This window comes from Lutra lutra, chromosome 18 (genome assembly GCF_902655055.1).
Source record: "Lutra lutra chromosome 18, mLutLut1.2, whole genome shotgun sequence".
NCBI lineage: Eukaryota > Metazoa > Chordata > Mammalia > Carnivora > Mustelidae > Lutra > Lutra lutra.
In genome coordinates, this window is record NC_062295.1 from 18,453,371 (window position 1) to 18,473,512 (window position 20,142).

Genomic DNA, 20,142 nt, shown 5'->3' on the forward strand with positions numbered 1-20,142 from the left:
TGGAGGTGGGGGGCTCTCGGGAGGAGGGAGCCTTCAGGAGTGAGTAGGACCTTGTGGGCCACGTTCAGGACTTGGAGGCAAGATGCCGTCCAGTCTGCCATCTGGAAAGACACAGGCTGGAACGGGGTGAGGGCGGGTCCAGGAGCACCAAGGGCTAGCTGTGGGTTGTTGAGGAATGTCTAATTTTTCTTTCTGAGACTCTGTTTCTCACCTGCATGCGGACACAGGGTTCTTGTGAAGAGGAACCCTGTCACAGAGCCTGGCCCCTGATGGCTTCTCAGGCAGTATGCATTTCCTCCCTCCTTCTCCTCCGACACAGAAGGAACATGCCGCTGGAGCAGCCCAGCTCCATCCTGGGGGCCCTGGTTGGCCAAAGGCCATAACTTCCTGAGCTGTCCTGACTCCCTGGCTGGAATGACCCTCATCCTCCTGTCAGAGCCAGTGCCTTTCGGGGGGCACTGTGGTAGGCAGTTCAGTGACTGCTGCTCCAGCATCCTTCCTCCCCCTACACCCCACCCGGTTCTGTGTGTCCTCAGGGGAACTGCCCCTCCCCCAATCTCAGTTGGTGTGAGCTGCCAGGTTGACTCCACCCCTAGTCTGAGGGGTACTCACATTAACCCCAGTGGGGATTGTTAAGACTCAATACTGGTATAACTGAGGCAGAGACTTTTTCTTTTTTTAGCTTAGACTACTCAGCAGGTGGTATTTGGTGCCACAAATGGGGAGACTGCCTGAGAATTAAAGCCAACACAGAGGAAAGCAGAGCCCAAGATGGAGAGAGTGATTTCTGACAACATTTGAACACCTGGATCCAGCCGCTCCTGAAGCCATTTATTCCTGGACTCAGCAGGTACAAGAACCAATATTCTTTCTTTCTTACTTATGCTGATGCAAACTGGGTGTCTGTCATTTGCAGCCATTAGGATCTTAACAAAGAAAGAAATTCACCTCTTCCTACCCTGGTTGTACCTACTTCTGCCTATGGCTTCTCATTCCTATGAGATCATAAGCCCTCTGAGGGTAGAAGCTCTGTATTCCTGATAAGCCCAGCATAGTGCCTGGTACTCCACTGAATAGCCAAGTGGATAACGCCAGACTTTCCTATCTAAACTGAGATCTTAAACTTACTCAAGCATGTGTTCACTGCTGACCTAATTTTCTGACACAGTAATATCTCCCACCTTCCTGGCCAAAGCACTAAAGCCTTTCCCCTCCAATGCCCCTGCTCTCTGATGGAAATCAAGCTCCGTGTACCTGCTCAGGCCATCATAGCTCTAAGATTCACAGATTGGGTTCACAGATTAACCCAACCCCCATCTTCCCCTAGAGGGCCCATTCCCTGCTCTGGGAAAATAAAGTTACAGTGATCAAAGCAGTAACAAGTCCAAGGGCACCATCAAAGCACTACGTGTTTACCATGATCGGGGCAGTGCAAGGTGGTGCATGTGTTATTTCATTCTTAGACATTATCATCCACAACTATAAACTTGGGAAGAACTGGGGCTTTGTCTCACTTTATAGTCCAGCACCCCAAAGCCTGATAGGTGAGCAGCACACGAAGCTCCAGTAAACTGCCACAGAAGAACCAGACAAAGGGCCTCTCTTTGCCGTTCTCATTTAATCAGTCTGGCTCAGCTAAGGAGAAAGTTGGCTAAGTAGGGACAGGTATTTAACCCCTGCTAATCTCCCAGATTAACAACAAGACCTCAGGCTCAGAACTTTATCATGCAACAGTATCTAGTTGGAATTCACATCATTCTGTTTTCACTTCTTTTTCTTCTGTAAAGATTTTATTTATTTATTTATTTATTTGAGAGAGTGAGAGAGAGAGAGCACAAGCAGGGGGAGCTGCGGCGGGAGACGGGGAAGCAGGCTCCTTGCTGAGCAGGGAGCCTGATGCGGGACTCGATCCCAGGACTCTGGGATCATGACTTGAACCGAAGGCAGATGCTTAACCGACTGAGTCACCCAGGCACCCTCACTGGGTTTCTTTCTAAGAGGGATCTCCTATTCATGGCAAGAGATACTGGCCTTAGCTTTCCGTTCACAAATACACTTAAGTTAAAAAAAGGGGGGGAATGTTCTTAAAGAAAATTATCCAGTGAACAATACCCTGCCACACAGCAAATGCCACTATAGGAGTAGATGAGTAACAGAAGTTGGTGGGTCCTGGCTTATCTCCTGCCTCGTTTCCTCCCTTGGGCCATTAACCAACTAAAAATCAATCAGTGCTACAAACAACTTTATGTTGTTCCCATCAGATTTCCCCGCAAGGTGATAAGATGGTCTGTGTTTGGAATGTATACACAGCTTGTGTAGAAAGGTTTAAATCTGCTCACGGCTTAAGCCACCCCAAACAAGCCAAGGGGAGATTGGGTCCACTCGTGGACCCGGGAACGGTGGTCATGCTTCAGAGAGTCCCGATTGCGTCAACACCTTGGCCCGAACTGGGGGTAAACGTTCCTGGCCTCAAACACAACAATGAAGGTTGTGTACAGCCGATTCTGATTTCTCCTAAGAGGAAACACACACTTGCTTTTAGAGACAAGTTTGTCCTGAGATTTGACTCTGTCTCTTGGTGGGAGGACAACTGGGAACACAGGCTCATGTCTTTACCTATTATCTGGATGAGGGGACACAGAAATGCGCTTCTTATGGTCCGTTCTTCTGAACCTTCTGAACGAGAGGTTGCAACCTGTGACCCTGTGTTGGGTTTGCAAATGTAGTTTTTGTTGTGGGCACAATATTCATTTTTAGAATTCTCACTGAGGGGCGCCTGGGTGGCTCAGTGGGTTAAGCCTCTGCCTTCAGCTCAGGTCATGATCCCAGGGTCCTGGGATCGAGCCCCACATCAGGCTCTCTGCTCGGCAGGGAACCTGCTTCCTCCTCTCTCTCTGCCTAGTTGTGATCTTTGTCTGTCAAATAAAGAAATAAAATCTTTAAAAAAAAAAGAATTCTCATTGAAAGATAACAGCTTTATGGAGCTATAATAATTCACGTAATTAGATATAATTCATGTAATCAGATAACTCACCCATTGAAAGTGTAGAAATTGGTGCATTTTAGTGTATTCACAGAGTTGCACTGCCATCCCAATAAATTTTAAGGCATTTTTATCTCCCCCGAGGGAAACTCTGTATCCATTAGGGTCACTCCTCATTCCTCCCTCCACCCTTCCCAGCTCCAGGGTTGGTCCCTTTAGATTTGCCTCTTTTGGACCTTTCATATTAACGGAGCCATAGCTAGTGTGGTCTTCTGCGACTGGACTTTTGCACTTAGCGTTCTGTATTTCAAGTTCATCCATCTTACAGCGTGGATCAGTACGTCATTTCTTTCTTTTTTTTTTTTTTTTTGCCAAATAATATTCTATATCATGGAATAGATCACATTTTATTTATCCATGCATCGGCTGATGGATATCAGTATTGCTTTAACTTTTTGGCTAGTTTGCGTGACACTGCTGTAAACAACCCCGTACACGTCTCAGTGCGGACATATGTTTTCATTTCTGTTGGGTAGATACCTAGGTGTGGATAAGCCCACTGAATTGTACGGTAATTCTATGTTTAACCTTTTGAAGAACTGACAGACTGTTTTCCAAAGAGGCTACAGTATTTTCAAATCCCATTAGCAGTGTATGAGGGTTCCAAGTTCTTCACATCCTCTTCCACGCTGTTATCATTCAATTAAAAAAAAAAAATTATTCTAGCCATCCTAGTGGGGGGTAAAGGGGTAACTTATTCTCGTTTCATTTGCATTTTCCTAACAGCTAATGATGTTGCCCATCTCTTCATGTGCTCTAGGCCAATATAACCATTATGTGGCTAATATATCTCTGGAAAAATGTCTATTCGGGGCAGAGATCACCTGCTTGTGATCTCTGTCAAATAAATAAATAAAATCTTTAAAAAAAATATTCTATTCTGAGGTTATCTTTTCACTTCCTTGAAGCAAAAACGTTTTTAAAAAAATCTTTTTAAAGATTTTATTTACTTATTTGACAGAGGGAGAGATAACAAGTAGGCAGAGAGGCAGGCAGAGAGAGAGGGAGAAGCAGGCTCCCCGCTGAGCAGAGAGCCCGATGTGGGGCTCGATCCCAGAACCCTGGGATCATGACCTGAGCCAAAGGCAGAGGCTTAACCCACTGAGCCACCCAGGTGCCCCAAAAGGTTTTAATTTTGATGATGCCCAATTTGTCTGTTTCTTTGGTTGCTTGTGCTTTGGTGTCATCTCTAAGAATCCACTGCATAATCCAAGGTCATAAAGATTTATTCCTTTGACTTATTCTAAGGGTTTTATAATTTTACCTGTTCTATTTAGGTCTTTGATCCAATTTGAATTAATTTTTCCAAAGTTTTATTTATTTATGTAATCTCTACACCCAATGTGGGGCTCAAACTCACAACCCGGAGATCAAGAGTCACACGCTCCTCCAACTGAGCCAGCCAGACACCCCTTATTTGAATTAATTTTTGTATGTGGGGTGAGGTGGAGGTTCAAATTCATTCTTGGGCAGGTGGATACCTACTTGTCCCAACAGCAACACTATTCTTTCCCCCATTTAATTATCTTGACATTCTTAGTGGTTTTTTTAAAAAAATGTTACTCAAATTAAGGGGCACTTGAAGTGTCTGACTCTTGATTTCAGCTCAAGTCAGGATCTCAGGATTATGAGATCACGCCCCATGTTGCAGTTCAAGCTGGGTGTAGAGATTGCTTACAATTCTCTCTCTCCCTCTACCTCTCCCCAACCCCTTAAAAAGAAAGAAAGAAAGAAAGAAAGAAAGAAAGAAAGAAAGAAAGGAGGAAAGATTACTCAAATTAAAACCTAATAGAAAGATATACCATGTTCATGGGTCACAAGACTCAATACTGTTAAGATGTCAATCCTAAATTAATCTCTAGAGTTGATTCAATCCTAATCAAAATCCCATAGACTTTTTGCAGAAATTGACAAGTTGATTCTACACTTTATATGCAAAAGCAAAAGAACAACAATAAGAAAAAAATAGTTTTAAAAAGGAAGAACAAAGTTGAAATGCATATACTACCTAATATCAAGACTTAGAATAGAGTACAATAATCGGAACAGTGTGATATTGGTATCATGACGGACATCTTTATCAATGGAATAGAAGAGAGAGTAAGGACATAGATCTACAGGGTGCCCAGCTGATTCAATGCAGAAAGGATCGTCTTTTCAACAAGAGATGTTGGAACGAATGGAGGTCCATGTAAGAAAAAGTGAATCTCAACTATTACCCCACATTATGCAAAAATTAACTTGAAATGGATCAGAGACCTAAAGCACGACAGATACAACTATAAAACATCCAGAAGAAATGTAGGAGAAAATCTGTGCAATCTTAGGGTAGGCAAAGCTCTTTTAGATAGAACACTAAAATCATGAATCATAAAAGAAAAAATATATAAATTGTACTTTATTAAAATATAACATGAAAAGCTGCTCTTCAAAACACACTGTTGAGAAAATGAAAGAGCAGGACACTAGGAGAAAATTATTACAAGAAAATACTTGTAATAATATGTCTGACAAAGAATTCATATGCAGAATAAAGAATTCTTACAACCAAATAAGAAGACAAACAACCTAACAAAATAATGGGCAGAAGATTTGAAAAGACGCTTCATATAGGAAGATGCATGAATGGCCCATGAGCACATGAAAAGATGCTTAACATCATTAGTCACAGGGAAATGCAAATCAAAACCGCAGTGAGACGCCATTTCCCACCCCCTAGAAGGACGGCCAATACCCAGTGTTAGCAGGGGTGTGGATTACGTCTCTCCCTACCCACTGGCTGGGATGCAAAATGGTACAGTTCTGTGGTTGCCCAGAGAGCTAAATGGACACTTATCCCATGACCTGCCAATTCCACTCTTTTTTTTTTTTAAAGATTTTATTTATTTATTTGTCAGAGAGAGAGAGGGAGAGAGAGCAAGCACAAGCAGACAGAATGGCAGGCAGAGGCAGAGGGAGAAGCAGGCTCCCTGATGAGCAAGGAGCCCGATGTGGGACTCGATCCCAGGACGCTGGGATCATGACCTGAGCTGAAGGCCGCTGCTTAACCAACTGAGCCACCCAGGCGTCCCAAATTCCACTCTTAATTATCCAAGAGAATGGAAACATGTTCACACAAAGACATATACACATATAGTCACAGCAGGCTTATTCATTAATAACCCCGAACTGGAAACAAGCCAGACAACCACCAGCAGGTGAATAAATAAATTGTGGCAAATCCTTACACTGGGGTACTATCCAGCAGTAAAAAGGAACCGACTATCCATACACACACCAACACAGGTGGACAGAACAAAAGGAAATGTGCTGAGTCTGAAAAGCAAGACATAGAAGAGTACATAGCATCTGATTCCGTTTAGATGAAGTCCTGGAAAAGACATCTTAATCTCTAGGGCCAGAAAGCAGATCACTGATTCCCTGGGTCCGGGGTAAATACTGGATTGACTAGAAAAGCACACAAGGGAACTTTTGGGAGGTGATGAAACTATTCTCTATCTTGGGTGAGATGGTGATTAGCTGGATGTATGCATTTGTGAAAACTCATCAAACTATTTTTTCAAACACTATATTTACAAAGGAGGTGTACATAACACATTTAAAGTTCTAATGAAACACTTAAATCCATTGCCATTTGAAAATTATGAGAGTGCACATCTTAAAAATCTTGACTTTTCTTTAAAAAAAAAAAAGATTTTATTTATTTATTAGAAAGAGAGAGAGGGGGGTGCCTGGGTGGCTCAGTGGGTTAAAGCCTCTGCCTTCGGCTCAGGTCATGATCCCAGTGTCCTGGGATCGAGCCCCGCATCGGGCTCTCTGCTTAGCAGGGAGCCTGCTTCCTCCTCTCTTCTGCCTGCTTCTCTGCCTACTTGTGATCTCTGTCAAATAAATAAATAAAATCTTTAAAAAAAAAAAAAGAAAGAAAGAAAGAGAGAGAGAACACGAGAGTGGGGGAGGGTCAGAGAAAGAAGCAGACTCCCCGCTGAGCAGGAAGTCCACCCTGAGGCTTGATCCCAGGACCCCGGGATCATGACCTTAGCTGACGGTAGTCGCTTAACCAACTGAGCCACCCAGGCACCCCAAAATCTATATTTTTCTTTATGTTTTGAAAAATCACAAATATCTGATAGTTGTCCCCATGAGGCAACATTCTGCTGGAACTGAACAGTGGCAGCACCCCCTTAAGATGGAGCATATGCTCCCGGCCCATCCCCAATCCCCCCCATTCCCTATTTTCATATGCTCAGCTCATTTCTTACTCATTTTTTTAATTCTCTGCTTTGGTTTATGCGGACATCTGACTTTGTGACCCCTGTAAATTATAGGTCACATGCTTTATTAAAATCCCCTGTACTTATTTTTTGCAGTAAAACCTCAATTATCCAAGATTATCAGGGAATACAAGTTCTGGGCAGCTGGATTTTTATAGTTAATTGAAGGTTAGCCTGAAAATGGATTTGACTCTGGTTATTGAAAAATCTTTCATGTTTCTGCCGGCACTAGGGCAAGCAGCCCCAGAACATGACTGACTCATTGTTCTGGCCAGGATCGGAGTCATGGATGGGACTCAAGGTACCAGGCTGGAGACGGTGAAGAGGATTTTTTAGGGGAGTGGTCAGAATCTTTCCGGGGCCCGGACATACCCTGGGCACCATTTGTTTATAAATGCAAATATTAGGTGCATTCCAGGCACCAGATTTTGGTCTCTAAATACCATTCCTGACGAAACGGAACCAGGGCTTCTTGGAGAAATGGCTGACACCAGTTTTGGTGCAAGGAAATGTACAGGCTGAGCCTGGCATGCCTTATACCAGAAAGCAAAGGAAGGGATCAAAGACTCCTGGGGTCAGTCAGAAGGATTCCCTGAAGGGGTCCTCACTGGCAAAGACGGAAGAATTTGAGCATCTTCTAAAAAAAATGCAATTAATTGAAACATATTAAATGCATAAAAATCCATGAGTTCATTACAACACTGGAAAAAGGGGGACATGAGTAGAACATTAATGTTATTAATAAATAAGAGTTGGGGGACCTGGGTGACTCAGTCACTTGTTTCTGATCTCTGTTCATGATCTCAGGATCCTGGGATGGAGGCTCCTGCTCAGCAGGGAGTCTGTCCCTCTGCCCCTCCCCCTGCTCATGCTCATGTTCTCTCTCTCAAATAAATAAATAAAGTCTCTATCTAGCTCTGCCTCTGGCTCACCTTCATGGTGGGTGGCTGGGGCACAGGCAGGGAAGGAGGCCTTTGAAATCAGAGTGACTCCTTCTGCATCGAGTCAATGTTTCATCTATCCATTTATCCAGTCTGCAGATACTTACGAAGCCCCTACTGCGAGACCAGCAGGTGCCAAGCATGTAGCAATAAACAAAGGGTAACAAAATCAATCAATCCCCGCCTCTATACAGCCTATATGCCCACAGGAGACAGAACCGAAAAATTAAAAAGAGCAACTACATTTGAGAATTTATGCTGATTGGAGTTTGGTCAAAAAAAAAAAAAATTTGCATAGCATCCCTTAGATACAGAGATCAAATGTTTTGTAACACCAGGCGCATCGACCAAGCTTTGGGGAAGAGCCCACCTTTGCGTGCCGCTGGGGTCTGAGTTGGTTTAGTCGTTCGGAGAGTATCTGGTAGGCTCTAGTGCATTTAAAATGTGTCAGCCCGGACCCTGAGGTTCCACTCTTGGCGCGTGCAGGTGTGCGTGCTTGCACTGCGTAGGTATGCGCGTGTGTACACCGTTATGGATGGTGATTGCGGCCCTGTAATCCCCCCAAGCTGGAAATGACCTCACAGGCCCAGTAACAGGCTGCTGGGGAGTGGGTGGGGTGCAAACCTCTCTACCACAGGAGCCAAGGACGCAAAGCAGGGGTCCCTGCACCACACTGTGGGGTGGCGTCTGGGGGGGACATGGCGCGTGTTGGTAGGCTCACGCTGTGGTGGGGTGATGGATTCCATGGGGCAGGGAGCACCTTCAAAGAGCAGAGAGGAGTCCGCAGCCCAGATAAGCTCATGCCACAGCCCTGGGCAGCCCAGCAAATGCTGGATGTTAAGGACCCAGGAGTGACTTGGGTTCCCATCAGGGGTGGATGGCATAGGGTCTGGCCTGTGTTAGGACAGTCAGACCCCAGCTCAGGCCTGGTTCCTCTGGCTCCTCAGGGGAGGGCCTCAATCCATGACAATAATAGGTTGGCCCTCCAAATTTCAATTTTGTCTTCTGTAAAATGGGGATAACAGTACCTGTGCCTACTAGGTTGTTGTCAGGATTCAAGGAAATAATTCATGGGAAGCACTTTGCACAGTGCCTGGCCTATAGTAAGTCTTGAGACTTGGTGAGTGTGATCACTATCATCATCATTGTTATTTTAAGGAGCAGAATTATTATTGCTGTCCTGGGTTGCTGGGCCTGTCGTTTGTGGAGAAATGACCCACTGGAGAAGTGGCATGCAGACGGCTTCCTGTGGGAATGGGTCCTTCCCTGGCAGGGAAATCCCAAGTCCTGGGTCTCTAGTGGTCCCCAATGGCTGGCAGCTGGCTTTCCAGACAACTTCTGTAAACAGCTGCACCTGCTCCCAGCCTGGCCAGCACCAGCAGCCATGTACACAGCACTGACAATACCACATTCCACACCTGTCCCATGGGAAGGAAGACCCAGGAGGCTGGGGGTCTCTCCCCTGGACTAGAGCCCTCACTACCTCAGCAGGTATCCTGGCCCCCAGCGTGCCTCCCTGCAGGATGGTGGGGAGCCTTGGAGATTAGAAACACCTCTGCTGACTTTGGCCTTGTGGGTTTCCCCACAAAGCCCCTTGCTTAACCCAGACCTCACGATGGTGTAGATTCATCCCAACCCTCCGTGCGGCCAGTCCTGCCCTCAAGGATGCAGGCGGTGAGGCCAAACCCGGACCTGGAATATAGCATCCCTTCCTGCTTGCCAATTCTGAGCGATCCTGGGACAGAAAGGCTATGGCTCCCTGTGGAAGGCCGGCTGTGTCAAGCTGGGGGAATGGGGGACCCCACACCTTCCGGGACATCCTGCAGATAACTCAGATGTCAGGACTCTCCCTGTGTCTCCAAGAAAAATGAAACCATCTTTCCTGAAGAGACTAATTAGGACACAGACCTTATGATCCGGGGTGTTGGGAAAGGAGAGGAGCCCAAAGGGCCAGCGTTGCAGACAAATGAACACAGCCCAGGAGAGCTCAGAACAGAGCAGGGACCCTGCACGGTAGGCAGCACTGGGGCAGTGGGGTGTGGACAAAGCGTGTGGGGCAAGGGCTTGCCACCGTCTCCACCCTAACCCCATGCCAGGCTCCATCCTGTCCACCCGCCAGCTCTGAGCAGCCTTGCTGTGCCAGTCCGGCTGGTCCTGGGATGGGAGATGAGTCATGGCATCAAGTAAGTGCCCCAAGCTGCTGCTGGTGCAGAACACAGGCCACACCTCGCAGGGAGCGGAGTCTTGGAAAACCCGATCTGGTCTCCAGACCCGACGCTGTCACTGAGGTTCTCCCCTTGCCCTCCCATCCCCCACCCCTGCCAGCTCCGTGGAGGCCTGGGGCACTGGAGACCCCACTGGTCAGAGCTCACACAACCATATGCCTGTGCCACTCAGGCACTACCACGAAAAGCAATCACAGCCTCCAAAAGAAAGAGGCATGTGGGAGGAAATGCTTGGTCCACACTCATGGTGGACAGACCCTCTTTGTGGTAACAAGACAGCCAGGGCCCCAAGAACAGCTGCTTACAACTGCTTTCCTCCCCAACTATCAGCAGACCCAGGATGATTATACAGGCTGGTAGCTCAGGACATAGGTGCTGGAGCCAAGCTTTGGGTTTGAGGCCAGCTTGTTCTGCAACCTTGGGCAAGCTACACAGCATGTCTTTGCCTCCCTTTCCTCATCTGAATACCGTGGACAGTATGACACCTACTTCTGAGGGTGCCTAGAACTGTGCCTGGTCCACAGCAACTTACAATGCACTTCTATTCTTTCAAGGGCCTGTGCGAGTGAAAAAGCATGATAGCTTTCCAAATATGGAAAGAAGATGGCAGCCATTAAGTACACGTATGCGGCGTGATGCCAGCCAGACAAACGGCACCCCACTTTTCGTGGTGATGTGCAAATGGTATGGGAACTCATTTTTTTGATGGTGAAAGTTAGAAAGATTACAGAGACCCCAAGGACGAGGAACCTTGAACTGCGGTATATCCTGAGGGCACTGACCTGGGGACCTTCTTCCTGGTGACTGTCCACACCCGCTTCCCAAGGGTCCCCTTTACCAGCTCCAGCCAAGAACTTAAGAGTCAAAAGCCTAGAAGCACTCCTTTTTTTTTTTTTTTTTTTTTTTTTTTTTTTTTAAGATTCCCACATTCATAAATAGGATCGTGGGCAATGGTCCGGAAGCCCCCTGGGATCTCTTTACATGCCAACGTGACAACGCAAAGTCTAAAGAAAATCTTCAACCCGGGCGCCTGGGTGGCTCAGTGGGTTAAGCCGCTGCCTTCGGCTCAGGTCATGATCTCAGGGTCCTGGGATCGAGTCCCACATCGGGCTCTCTGCTCAGCAGGGAGCCTGCTTCCCTCTCTCTCTCTCTCTCTCTCTCTGCCTGCCTCTCTGTCTACTTGTGATCTCTGTCTGTCAAATAAATAAATAAAAAATCTTTAAAAAAAAAAAAAGAAAATCTTCAACCCACAGATCCACTTAAAAATCTCACTTCCAAAATAAACGCTCCACTTGTGGCACGGATGGCAAAACCATCTGAGGCAGTTACCATGACATTGGAGGGCAGGACTGGCCACGTTCCAAAGTGACCGGACCAGACCAGCTTGCAGGTTTTAGGAACTCAGATGATGCGTCTGTGCCGACTGTTTCCAGTACCTTCCAGATTCTCAATCCAGCTTACACTGGAGGAGGGAAGAGGTTCTGAAAAGCTGCCTCTGAAGACAGAAGCCTCTGGTGGCAAAGGCAAGTTAAGAACAGGGCTGAGGTGGGCTGGCTGGCTCCCTGTTCCCAGGATGAGCTCAGAGCAGAAGGGCTCAGGCGTTGGTAGCTGCCTTCACAAAGTGCGCCCTATCTGGGTACCATCTTTCTTTACGTTGACTCACTCTTGTTTTTACTTAAAGACTTAGTTCAGCTTTGTCCTAAGCCAGAGTGTCCACAAAATCACGGGTCTGATGTCACTAATTATATATGTTTTCTAAGACACTTCAACATCAGCAATCCCCGATGAGATGAAAGACGTTTGTCTGCTCACCATCTGAAAACCGTCCGCACACGCCACACTGCGCAGGCACACAGACTCAGCAAGGATCCTCCCTGGCCTCAGAAACTCGCCAGATTAGATAAAATACCTCACCGCTGGCAACTCAAAGACAACCCCCTAGCTGTGGTGCCTGGTGGTGGGTAGGTTTCTCCCCGACCAGGTTCCTATCCCCAGGGAAGCTTGTCCTGCCATCCCAGCCAGAAGACCACGAGCTCCAAGACAGTAGATGGACGACAGCTGCCAGAAAAACCCTCTTTCTTTTTGAATGGCTTTTTTTTTTCTTCTAAAGATTTCATTTATTCATTTGACAGAGCGCACAAGCAGGGGAGAGGGAGAAGCAGGCTCCCCGCTGAGCAAGGAGCTTGAAGACCAGAGCCAAAGGCAGATACTTAACGAGCTACCCAGATTCCCCTTTCATGGCCTTTTAAAGGAGAAACAAGCATTCATCTGGCCTTTTGGCTAATATGCTAAACCTTGGAGGACTGGGGATCCTGGTTTGTCATTTCCTTGCTCTGCGGATGACCTAGTGCCACAGGATTGAAAGGGGATTTATCTTCGTAAGGACAAAACTCTCACTGCGGGGCTTCTCTGCAGGGACACAGATGCCCTCAGTAAGAAAACCCAAATGTATAACAGAGCAGAAGGGTGGACCAGACTACCGTTGAGGCACACAATGAAAGGCTGGAGAGCTGTTAAGAAGGATGGTTAATTATTTCTGTTTAAAACAAAGTATGGGTTATAGGTAACTCTGTGTACAGGAAAAGAAGTTTGGTAAGATCAACCGAAATGTTTGTAGTGGTTATGTTTCAGTGGAAAGATCCTGGGTTATTAAAAAGAATGTTTTTCGGGGCGCCTGGGTGGCTCAGTGGGTTAGAGCCTCTGCCTTCGGCTCAGGTCGTGATCCCAGGGTCCTGGGATAGAGCCCCGTGTCAGGCTCTCTGCTCAGCAGGGAGCCTGCTTCCCTTCCTCTCTCTGCCTGCCTCTCTGCCTGCTTGTGATCTCTGTCTGTCAAATAGGTGAGTGAAATCTTTAAAAAAAAAAAATGAAAAAAGAATGTTTTTCATTTAATCTGTGTTCTGTAATGTTTTTTACAATGAACGTATCTTGCTTGTATAATAAGAAAATGATTCTTTATAGAACCTGGAAAACGGCTTATGAGAGAATGTTACTCGATAAAGGTGATATCATAACCACAGATCTTTCTCAACTTACACCGGGGTTGTTACGTCCTGATAAACCCATGGTAAGTTGAAAATGTTCTAAGTCAAAAATTCATTTAATACACTTAAGGTGGGCATGGGTGGCTCAGTCCGTTGAGTGTCTGCCTTCCACTCGGGTCATGATCCCAGGGTCCTGGGATCAAGTCCTGCATCAGGCTCCCTGATCAGTGGGGAGCCTGCTTCTCCCTCTTCCTCTGCCCTTTCCCCTTGCTCCCTCTCTCTCATGCTATTTCCCTCTCTCTCTCAAATAAATAAATGTTTTTTAAAAAGCAAAAAAAAAAAAAAAAAAAAAGTAAAAAAAAAACTGCAGTTGATGGGGCGCCTGGGTCGCTCAGTGGGTTAAAGCCTCTGCCTTCCGCTCAGGTCATGATCCCAGGGTCCTGGGATCGAACTCAGAGTCGGGCTCTCTGCTCAGCAGGGAAACCTGCTTCCCTTCCCCTCCCTCTGCCTGCCTCTCTGCCTACTTGTGATCTCTGTCAAATAAATAAATAAAATCTTAAAAAAATTTTTTTTAATTTGCATTTGATACACTAACCTCCAGAATATCACAGCTTAGCCTAGTTTGCCTTAAAGGTACTCAGAACGCTGACATTAGTCTATAATTCTGCAAAATCGTTTAATGCAGAGCCTGTTTTATATTGAAGTGTTGAATATCTCCATACTCGACTGGATATTATACTGAAAGCAAGAAAAAGGCCAGTCATCGGGGTGTAGAAGGGTTGAAGCAGATTGACTGTTTGCTCTCAGGATCGTGTGGTTGACGGGACGCTGTGGCTTCCTTCGGCCACTGCCCACCATCATGAGAGAGGATCACACCGTGTATCACCAGCCCGGGAAAAGATCCAAGTTCGGGGCGCCTGGGTGGCTCAGTGGGTTAAAGCCTCCGCCTTCAGCTCAGGTCATGATCCCAGGGTCCTGAGTTCGAGCCCCACTTCGGGCTCTCTGCTCGGTGGGGAGCCTGCTTCCTCCTCTCTCTGCCTGCCTCTCTGCCTACTTGTGATCTCTGTCAAATAAATAAATAAAATCTAAAAAAAAAAAAAAGATCTAAGTTCAAAATTCCAGGTATGGTTTCTACCGAATGTATATCACTTCTGCACTGTCGTAAAGGCAAAAAATCAGAAGCCCGACCCTTGTGTACGTGGAAACATCGAGTGTCAGGAAAAGTGGTAATTAGGGCATTGGGAATTAGGGAAGAATTTTTTTTTTTTTTTTTAATGTAGGCTTCTGAGAATGTAGATGGAACTCTGGAAAGGGGTGGGATTCTGGATTGGTTGGGATCAACGCAGGCTTGCTAGGGAAGCTCAGACTGGATGTACACTTGAGCTAATGTTCTAATATTTATAAGAGTTTTCCAAAAGTTTCTGCTACTTACAGTTTTTTAAAATTCAAGAATATTGAATAACCCCCCAAAGGAAGGCTTTTCTATCCACTAGGAAAATCTGCCTGGGGTTCCGGGTAGCCTGACCATTTCTTCCACAATTTCTGCAGGAGGACCTTTCCTTTCCTCCTGGGAAGGGGGTGAGCCAAAGATGGGTTTTCGAGGAGGGGGCAGCCTCAGAGCTTGCATATCCTGCATGGCTCCTGTCTTCCAGACTCTTGTTGACAGAGTCTTAATGCTGTGTTTGGTTTTCTTATTGTTGAGGACTTGGCTACACCAAGTTCTTTATCCTGTACAATCACAGTTACATGAGAAAACACCTCACCCACCAGGCCTGCTGCCAGAGCTGTGTCACCTCATCCTAAGGGGGGAATGGCTTGGGGGTGCCAGTGGTGAGGCCACGAGCCCACAGCTCCACCCCTCCACCACCAAGCAGGTGGCCACTCGCCCAGGGTGGGTAATGTATGTTGACAGCCGCCAGGGAAGAATGTGGTCCGTTTCATGTGCTCCCTGCTTCTCTCCCTGCCAAGGGTGGAGGCCATTGGAGTGGGCGGTCTCCGCCCAGCCCTGGAAGATGCCAAGGGTGCGGGGAGTGGGGGGAAGGTAGAGGTGGAATAGGAGTTCCTTATTCTACTGGGAATAAAACGCAGTGATCCCGACTAGACTCCGAAAGTAATATCAACCTGATAATATCTTGAGGCTCACATAGTGGGTCCAGCTCTATAGCCTCTCTCTCTGGTTCCCATTGGGATACACAAATTATTCTATTACTATCAAAATGGTGGACTTTGGAGTGAGCCCGCCTTGGACCTGGATGGCATCTTGGACCTATCCTATCACCTCTCTGAGCCTCTGTTGTCTCACCTGTAAATGGGGCCAGCAGTAGCACTGCCCTCGCTGGGCTTTCATTTTCAGTGGGGATTACAATGAGATCATGCTTGTTACCCTTGGTATCGTGTTGACTAAATGTTGGCTATTATGAGGGGAAAGAAAGATAAAAACATGGGGGTGGCTGCTAAGGTTACCTCTTATAGGCGAGGCTGCTTTAGAAAGGACAGGTGCTGGACGGGGAGTTTCCCTGACTTACTAAATGAATGATTCCGCTTTGGGACTGCACTTCCCAGAGGCTCAGCTGCCTGGGTCGCATTCCTGTGACAAACTTTCAAGGGCTCCAGGTGTCTGCAGAAGGAAGGCTCAACCCTCGGCTGGCTTTGAAGATGCCCTAATGATATGGCCCCAATCTACACGTCCCCTCACTTCCCTTCAACATGGGGTAGTGTTTAAGAGTCTGGGTTTGAATCACAGCTCTGTCACTTTCTCGCTGTGGGACCCTGTTGAATTGCCTTCTCCTCTCTGTGCCCCAACTGTCCCATCTGTAAAATGAGCAAATAGTAGCTACATCCTTGGATCTGGTGTGGAGATTAAACTGTAAATATGAAGCCGTTTGAAGAGGGTCTGGCCCCCAGAGAGGGATGAGTGTCTGTGGGCAAGCCTCTAACACCCACATCTGGTGGGACCACTTGCTGAACAGCACAGGTACTCCAGATACGCCCATCAGCACACGTTTACTCATGCTGCTTCTCCCCTGGAGGGCTTTCCCCCAGGCCCAGCTCGAATGCCACATCTTCCAAGAAGTGTCCTTTCCTCACTGACTGGAAGACATCTTCCTCCCTCCATAACCAAGTATTTTCTGCGAACCAACCCCTCCTATTTCATTTGGTCCCATCTGCCTCATATCATGGCTCTGTATACCCCTCTCTAATCTATCCTACGGTGGGGAGGTACCTGCACAGATTTTCACATGAACTCGGAACTCTGCATATAGTAGGTGCTCAGTGAAGATGTCTGGACTTCAGGGTTTGGGGGCAGAGTTGGCAATCAGCTGCTGTGCCCTGGTTGGGTCACAAGGGTTGTTTATGGCTGGAGACCTTTCCAGCTGGAAGGTGACTTTCACTTAAACTTTCCAAATATCACCATTGCTTGTAGGTGAGGGGAGAGGAGGAAAGCACCTGGTCCATCCCTGTCCACCTGTCACTCTGAGCTATGTTATGGGCTGAACTGTGTTCTCACAAGATTCAGATGTCGAAACGCTAACCCCCAGGGACCTCAGCATGGAACTGTATTTGGCCATATGGTCTCTAGGGAAGCAATGAAGTTAAAATGAAGGCAGGAGGATGGGCCCTAAGCCAATCTGATTGGTTTCTTTATTTGGACATCCCAAGAAACACCAGAGATGTGCACTCCCAGAGGAAAGACCAGATGGGGACACAGAGAGAAGGCGGTCATCTGCCAGCCAAGGCGTGTGGGAAACCAACCCTATTGACCTCTTGACTTTGGACTTCCAGCCTCCAAAACCATGGGAAAATAATTTTTTGTTGTTTAAGCCACAAAATCTGTGTTATTTCATCAGAGCAGCCCTAGCAGACCAATGAAAGTAGTAAAAAGAGAAGTGACCAGTAGGCATGAGGGTGAGAAGGCCGAGGAGTGAGCCTACTGGCAGACCCCATCCTGAACTTGGGGCCGGGAATGACCAGATCTGGGAGTCTGCCCCACTGCCCCCAAGTAGGAATGGTTTATGCTTAGGAGTGAAGTTAGTTTTTTCTTCCCCAACCAAGAGATGCTTCAGAAATCCTTTTCTCCAGGTGAAAGGCAATTGGTGCTGTGGTAACTTAAACTTCTTTTTTTTTTTAATTAGGCAGAGACAAAGGTGAGTGTCCAGCACTTTTGGCAAAAAGCCCTTATAGTTTTCCTTCTACCAGCCTAGCAATGGCTTCCTGCCACATTTAGAGTAAAACCCAAACTTCTTACCATGGCCTCAAGGGCCGGTGAGCCTGGCCCTGCCCCCTCCAAACTCACCTCCTTTCCCTCTCTCCCATCCACACTTCTGCGCCTCTAATATGCTAGGGTCATTCAACCTCAGGGCCTTTGCACTTGCTGCTTATGCTGAGTGGAACAGGAAAGCCAGCCATGCCTCAGGTTCGCTCAGCAAGCTCTTAGGAGACATACATGCCCGAGCCTCACACAGTGACTCTGGCTCCGCAGGGGGAGGCAGAGTCTGGCATCTGTACTTTTTTTTTTTTTTTTAATTTCTGCCTAGAGTCTGATACACAGGCAGAGTTGAGGACTATCACCTGAGATCTAGCTTCCAAGGGCTAGCTTCTTCTTTGAAGCTTCAGCTCCAGTGCCACCTTTCAGGGGTGACCTGACCCCCAACCCCCTCCCCAGAGTACCCCAGCCTCCTGGGAGACTCTCATCTAGTCATTCGTTTCCTGTCTGTCTCCAACCAGCCCCGCGGGTGCTCCCTGCATCTCTCTTGCTGCAGGCTTCACCCCAGTAATGGAGCTGCTCTGTCCAGCACAGAAGCCGCTACCACACCTGGCAACTGGGGCGTGCTGGAAACTCCGCTAGTCCAATGGAGATGTGCTCTCGGTGTAAAAAAAACCAATTTGGATTTCAGAGAAATCATACAAGAAACAGAGACTTAAAATATTAATGTTTTGCAAGATGAAAAGAGTTCTTGAGATGGGCTGTGCAACACAGATGTACTTAGCACCACTGTAACGTACACTTAGCGATGGTTAAGAGGGCAAATTTCATGTTCTGTATTTTCAGCACAATTAAAAATTTTTAAGTGATGTGCTGAATATTTTTAAAACCTCATTAGTGAAGAGCTTGGGTGGCTCAGTCAATTAAGCATTTGCCTTTGGCTCAGGTAATGGTCCTGGTGTTCTGGGATCGAGCCCTGAATCCTGCTCCCTGCTCAGCGGGGAATCTGTTTCTCACTCTCCCTCTGCCTGCATCTCTCTGTCTTTCTCTCTCTTCCCCTGTGTCAAATGAATAAATCTTGAAAAAAAATTTAAAAAATAAAAAATCTCATTAGTAAGTCTAAATACAGATGACATGTTCATGTTGCTCATACTTGGGATATATGGGCTCGGTGAAACATATTACTGAAATTAATTTCACCTGTGTCTTTTCTCTTTCTAAAAAAGTACAGCTCTCAGAAAAATTTTAACTTGCTTATGTGGCTCAGATTTGTGACTTGTGTTATATTTATACTGGACAGCGCCCACCTGGAAACATGGCCGGCACACAGAAAGCACTTAAGTAGGAATTGAATATAAAAATGAATATAGTTGCTTCCAAACAGGTGTGCGCTTTTTTTGTTTTTGTTTTTTGGTGTTTGTTTGTTTGTTTGTTTTTGAGTGTAAGCAAAGTTCTGTCTGCCAGGATGCAGGAACATGGGAGTCAGACAGCAGAACAGTTTACACAACTAAATGATCACAACTAGTATCTACTATTATGCTGATGATAGCAGCTCCCATTGGTCGAGCACCTAACGTGGTCCAGGAAAGGTCACAGGACTTTACCTGCATCTTCTCCTTTAATCAGTCCTGCAAGGAACCGCAGCCTCCATGGCCCGGCCGATGGCCCCAGGCTGCCCGGGAGGTGAGTGGAGAGCTGGAGCTTGCACAAGGGCTGGGCAAGGCTCCCCAGTGCGCCTGCCCCGCTCTGCCTGCCGTCCTGTCCAGTGGGACTTGAAGGCTCTGCCTGGGCCTGACAGTAGCGGGGGTTTCTGGCTTTTGGAGGTGAAGAGCTCCTGAAGTCAGAGTCCCTGCTCTCGAGGGTCCAGGAAGCGAGTGAAATAATTCATAATCTCTCATCTTCTTAAACTCACCCATCCAGATCCAGCTGCCGGCCCTCTCAAGTTCAAGGACTTCAGGGCACTGGCCCTGGCCTGGGTGGTCATTCTTGTTCAAGGCAGTCATGGTGGATGGCTCTGGGCCCAATCTGACCAGAGAGGGCCCTGCCCACATCCCTGAGGTGAAAACAGCCACAGCCAGTGGCTAGAGGCCTGGAGCTGAAGGCCTGGGCTCACCTAATCCCCCCCCACCTCCCCTGGCCAGGGCCTGGGGCTCCAATCTACTTGAGCAGGGCTTCCCCCACCTCCCGACCTCCCGTGGTAGCTAATGCAAGACCTCCCTGGAGGTGGCCTTTGTGGTAAAATGCCCAGATTGGAATCCCCTGGAATGGGGAAAAGGTTTGCAACACACAGAAAGTTCTCTTGTCTCCAGGTCCCCCTGCTATGTCTTTAAATGGTGGGTCTGAACTTGAGGAAGCCGCTTGGGTCTGGTCAAAGAGAAAATTGACCAAAGCAGACAACAAAGACCTTATTCCCTTGGCAACAGCTGCGTGTCAAGGAGTCTGACCTCTGAGGGGACATCTGGCCATCTGGGGGACCT

General features: G+C 47.1%; 1 protein-coding gene across 2 annotated transcripts in view; it reads right to left on the bottom strand.

The window, feature by feature from the left end:
• Window positions 1-20,142, bottom strand: part of SCNN1B (sodium channel epithelial 1 subunit beta) — a 59,773-nt gene that overhangs the window by 23,929 nt on the left and 15,702 nt on the right. Inside the window, exons 1-2 of one of the 2 annotated variants that reach the window (XM_047713131.1) lie at window positions 12,872-12,882; window positions 4,308-4,312 (exon numbers count right to left, since the gene is read on the bottom strand). The exons of the other annotated variant lie outside the window; for it this stretch is intronic. The gene's annotated coding sequence lies outside the window, so the exon portion shown is untranslated. Of the gene's footprint in view, window positions 1-4,307; window positions 4,313-12,871; window positions 12,883-20,142 lie in introns of those variants that run through there. 2 annotated transcript variants of the gene reach the window in all.